A 6212-nucleotide genomic window follows, 5' to 3' on the forward strand; every position below is an offset into this window, starting at 1 on the left:
AACAAACTTTCGAAGATGAAATGGACATGAATCTAAATAAATTTATACTTGAATACCTCTATAAAAGTTTTCCGCACCCAAAAGTAACAATCACGTCTGAATTCAGTTTTTTTGTTTAAACAATGGTATATAATTCAAAATTATTGTTATTATTAATTATATAAATAATAGGTTTCTCAAACGGTGTCGTTATTTAGATAAGATATAATAATGTGAAGATTTTTTGCTATTTTTGATTATCTATCATTTTATAAATAGAATGGGTGCTGTTTAAATATTTCCATTATAAATGTTGTCATGAATAGNTTTGATTATCTATCATTTTATAAATAGAATGGGTGCTGTTTAAATATTTCCATTATAAATGTTGTCATGAATAGACCGAAAAGTATCGTCATTTCACTTTTCATATTTTATTACTTATATTATTCACTCATATTTAAAGTACACATTGACCATATTTTTCGTATTATTCAGATTTTGATGTTATACAAGTTTGATATTTATTGTATTTAATGTCATAACTGTAAGCATATTCTTGTCCCAAAATGTCTACCGTAATTAACTTTATTTAGTAAACTAAAAGTTAATATTAAAATTATTTTTAGCTCCTTATACTTACAATTTGCAATCAAATTCGACCTTGGAAAATTTAACCGTCAAAACGAGGAGTTTAATCGATATCTTTTTTACTCATAATCTTATAAGTCTTAACTTAGTACACAAACCTAATAATTTAGGTAATATTCTAATTTATTGTTATTATAACGTTTATCATTAAAAATATTATAATTTTAAAAAGAAATAATTATTAAATAACAAACAATGACAGTAAAAGTTGCAGTTAATATAGAAACGTACCTTGGGACGTTTAAGGTGATGCTTTTTTTAAAAATGAAGAGTAAAAGTAAGTTCTTCTGTATACGAATTTTTAATGTAATGTCAATTTTAATTGAAAAATTTGCCGACTCTGACAAGTCAATATGCACCATTCAAAAAAATGTTTTAGGACATCTCGCAGCTAGTATCAAAACATATTTTTAAATAATAAAGCAAAGATGAATTCTATTTTTAACTAGGTCGCGTCTGGCCGCGAATATATGTTACTGTTCATTCAATTAAATCAGACAGCAGAAACAAAATACTTAATTTATATTTTAGTAGATTATTTGTGTTTAGTATTTTTAAAATGTAATATCTAGTGTTGTTAGTCGTGTATGCTATTTGGCGGATAGGTATTCTTTGAATGGCCGAGATTTTTCATTCAACAATGCATATGATCATGTCAAAATATGTAGCGATTAACTGGAAGAGCTTTGGAGTATCTATGAACCTAACTTCCCTGTAGTTTGTTATCAACCATTTATGATATTCGGGAGTTGAGGATTAAGTATGGCTGTCGGATAGCTTAGAGGGATAGCCAGATACCTGGGTTCAATTTCCATTTCACTGGCATACATTTTCTTTAGTTTCCGAGTTTTTAACATGTTTGATATTTAAATATTAATAGTTTTCTCAATTTTGAACTATAAATATCATATATAGGGCTAGGAATTATATGTATTTATAAATTTTGTTTGAGTAATTTCGAAGGTTTATGCAACTTTGTCTTAGGATTATATAATAGTGTAGAAATATACGTTTTTGGAAGGGAATTACCCCTTCAATTAAAATACGGGTAGGCAATAGTATCAATTTATCCCCTCCCCCCATGGAATCTGTCAGAAAAATTATAGCTAAAAAAAATCATTTCTTCTTTAAAGATCTGGATAAAGTCAAAAACAGTTTTCTTTAATAATTTGATTTGAAAAAATAAATTTTTTATTGATTTCACATTTTTTAATTGTGCACAGCAATTATTGATTAAAGTAAAATTTCAATCAAATTTTTGCTAAAAATTTCATTTTTTTTTTAAGTAAAAGTTATTTTTAAATGTCATAAATTTAACTAGATTGTTTCCAAAATTAATAACGATAAAGTCATTTTTATTATCTATAAGTAATATTAAAAACTATATTCTAATATATTATCTATTATTATTATTAATAATATAATAAATAATAATATTCAATATCAAGGGTAAAGTTTATTAAATGTCTGATTTTTTTATGTAATCACTAAGAAAAATAGTTTAACCATGTTTTTATTTTTGTAAATATTAAGACATATTTTTAACTATTAAACTTTTGACTTCATGTAAAAAATTGTTTTAAAATAGAATAGGATAAAATTTTTAGTTATTAGATACACAAACCTTTCTGATCATTTGTAAAAATTAGCTTTTATTTTCTTAGAAGCTATATATACATATTATAGAATTATAAATATGCTAGAAATTGACAGGTAAAAACTAAAGCAGTATACGCAAAAATGTCGGAATTAGAAATAATAATAAATTTTACAATAAAATATCTGCATTCTGGTATACACTTTTTGAAATAAATTTTATTTTTATTTTATCCATAGAAGCGGTACTTCTTTCGTAACGATAAAATTCCATTTTAAACCAGCGGTATTTATGAATTTATTAATTATTAGCGAACACATTGTATTTTATAAAGATAAAATACTCGTTGATACGATACAAGAATATTATTGATTATAATTCGTACACGATATACTTTTAGTCTGCAATTTTCATTGATCCAATAATCTTTTCATCTTTTTAAAAGCTTTGATATTAAAATTTTTTTATTTTTTAGTTTCCCTATGAGCTATCACACTTTTAGGCACTTACGCAGAACTAATAGTTTTTATTTGTTTAAATACCTTTTAAAATGTCACCACCAGATATCCCATTTTTCTTTCATGTGAAAGCCTTTCTATTGTTGGGTGTATGTTACATACCGTATCAACTGGCAGATTTAATATCAGAAAATATAAGTTTTGTAGAGTCAACACTACATAAGAAAACGTATTTTTCATTATATGCAATTTTTAATTTAATACCTTTTTAAAAGTAATGGTAAAAACTTTAAATAATGTAACGAGGGACTAAAGTTTACAGTGCAATGTATACATTGCTACCATTTTAATTGGTACAATTTTGTTGAACCAACTTTGACTTTTTAAGACGAAATCAAAGGTAAATACTAATATACTAGTTTAACTTTCATATTTCCTATTTCCGTCTTTTATGTATTTCAGTATGATTACGAGTATTTGTCGTAATTGGCCTGTTAATACACCACATGTGTCATTGATAGAATTAGACTTTCCCATTTCAATATTTGTTTTGCTTTAACAAAAAGAAATATATATATTTTTATACATACAGAGTGGAACAGATCTAACTGATAACTCCTATAGCTTCTAAAATCATATTTTTTACTATTTCTTTTTAACAATAAGAATAATTTTATTTGAAATTTTTCAAAATTTAAAAAAGCTAATTTTCAGCAATATTCTTACAAAAATGATGATAACAATTTTAGGGAAATACTTATAGAATTACAAGCATTTTAATAGATAGAATGGGTATGTTGAGCATGTAGAGTTTGCGTTGTAAATATACAACAGTAACAGCTGTACTCACCTGCTTTACATACTCACACTATCTATTAAAATGCTTTTAACTCAATAATTACTCGTCCTATAATTGTTATTGACGCGTTCAATTTTTCTCTAAAAAAAAAAAAAACTCTAAAACAGGTATTTTGAAATTTAGATAAAATAATTAACTCATTTTTTTCATTATAAAAAAATGAATGTCTATAAATATAGATATTAATAAACATTAAAAATTATAAGAGATGTCTGTTTGATTTGTTATACTCTGAGTAGTATACATTCAGAGTGTTCAGTAAGTAAGGAAACAGGTAAATTGTTACAAATAATGCAAACAATAGAAACCGTTTCCTTACTTACTGAACACTCTGTATACAGTTATATGTATGCCTGAAATTTACGATGTCTGTTCCTTAACACATTTTATTAAAATGTTCTCAGATACTAAAGTTATAGTGTATTTTATTTGTATGTAATAACAATAATAGATTATTTATTTTGTTAATTACTTTGTTAAATATTAATATTAATACTCAAAAATTTGTTTATTAAAAAATAATACTACAACATTTACCAATCCACAAAACGCACGTAAAGTTTATAAAAAATTATGTTTATCATAAATAATAATTTTTTTGGATGGAGTTTTACAAAATAATCTTAACTTACCTCTTTTTTGTTTCATACAAATCATGTTACTTTTAATTTTTGGAGGGAGGTGATTTATAAGAATATTGTATTGATTATATAAAATATTTCATGTGTATAAATTATTTTAAAAAACAGTACGTCTCTCAGCGGTGGATTTACGGGAGCTAGTCAAGTTAGTTTGTACCCCCTCCCCCAGACATCGATATATTTAAATGATTAAATATGTAGAGTAAGAGGGTCGGCGTGGCCGAGTCAGTAACGCGGCAGTGCTTGACGTTCACTGTCTCCGGTTCGAAACTCGGTCACGGGCGGCTTCATTTGCCGAATGAGAGATCAGTTCGGTAATTGGAGTCGCCATCTCTCTCTCCGGTGATGAACTAACCACCCGTCGCGAAGTATCAATGATTAAGAAAACCTCCTCCTTTGGGAAGGCTACCGCGGTCTATAATGGGCTTATAAAGCACTAAAAAAAATTTGTAGTGTAAGACTCTGATATGTACTCCAAGTAAATTTGTTCTTTAAAACCTCCCCAAAAAACATTGAAAATCTGCCACTGCCTCTAATTGATTGTCGTTAGAATGGTAGTCTCATTACCACGTCACATTATTTGTTACTTTTTTGTATAATAAAAATGATGATTTTTATTATTAAATTTTAATAGTGTTTCAAACTAATTTTTTTTATGATTTTAGTTGATATTAAACGCTTAAAACGCATTAAAATTAAACATTTGTTCTCAATGTAATACGTAGTATTATGTTAAGAATTATCTAAAGACACCAAGTTTTAGTCTATATTATCAACAAATCACTTATGATTTTATATATTATTATGAATAATTATAAAATTAACAACTTTTAGTCACGCAATAATACATTAAACAATACCTATTGGTACATCTAAAATAATTTTTAACGACAAGCAAAATAAGTGCTTTTATGTATGTGCTATAAAAGTAAAATTAATAGATGGTCTAACTGCCAAAGCAAATGGCAACATTAAAATTAAAAAAAAATTCAAATTTAATACAAACAATTTTTAACAATATGAATTTCTTATTCGTTTAATGTAATTATTTAAAAATGTTTTATGACATGTCAAGAAACTATTTTCAATCAGTTATATTTGATTATAGGAAAATTTGACAGTTAATTTGTGTACCTAAATTATCAGTAATATATTTTATTAGCTTCGATGCGAAGCTGAGAAGGTATTGGTTTTACTAAGATGTGTTTTTTTTTTGTGTCTGTTACCACTTTTTCTCAGCTCTCACCGAACCGATTTCTTTCAATGATACGTCAAAAGATCACAAATCGTATCTAGTTGAAGACATTACCCTCAAAAATTGAAAAAATTCCCTCGTTCCCCGTAAATGGGGGAAACCTCCAAAAAAATTACAAATTTAAAAATCGCTAATTTTCAAAATTTTTTCAATTTTTTTTACTTAAAATTGCTATAACTTTTTTACAAATAACCGAATCAATATAATTTTTCTTTTATAGATGCATGATATCATTACCTTTCATTTGGTATATTTTTTTTTTATATGTGGCCCTTTANCCTGCCCACAGGGGGGGATTTAAAAAGACAACTTTTTCACAAAAAATTAATTTTTTCAACTTGATTTTTGAAAATGTTCCGGAAGATCTGACACTTTTATATATATCTTAAATTAAAGCTAATATAATATACTTTATCATGAAAAAAAAAATTTCGGACTTTATTTTATCTTCGTGGTGAAAATGGCTACCAAATGCTATTTTTGTGTGAAAATTTTCGATTTTGTATTTTACATTTTTAATTTTATTATGCTTTAACTATTTGAAAAATGTATGGATCAATACAATTTTTTCATGAGAAGTAGTATTTATATACATCTTTCATTCGACATACTGTTTTTTTAAATCAGACCATTTCCCTATATACAAGTGGGGTTCAAATTTTAAAAATGCATGTAGAAAGTAGAACTTTTTCAACTTAAATTTTGAAAGTGTTCCGGAAAGTCTGACACTTTTATATATATCTTAAATTAAAGTTAATGTAATATACTTTAT

This window comes from Daktulosphaira vitifoliae, unplaced genomic scaffold (genome assembly GCF_025091365.1).
Source record: "Daktulosphaira vitifoliae isolate Bord-2020 unplaced genomic scaffold, ASM2509136v1 Scaffold_3, whole genome shotgun sequence".
NCBI classification, from domain to species: domain Eukaryota; kingdom Metazoa; phylum Arthropoda; class Insecta; order Hemiptera; family Phylloxeridae; genus Daktulosphaira; species Daktulosphaira vitifoliae.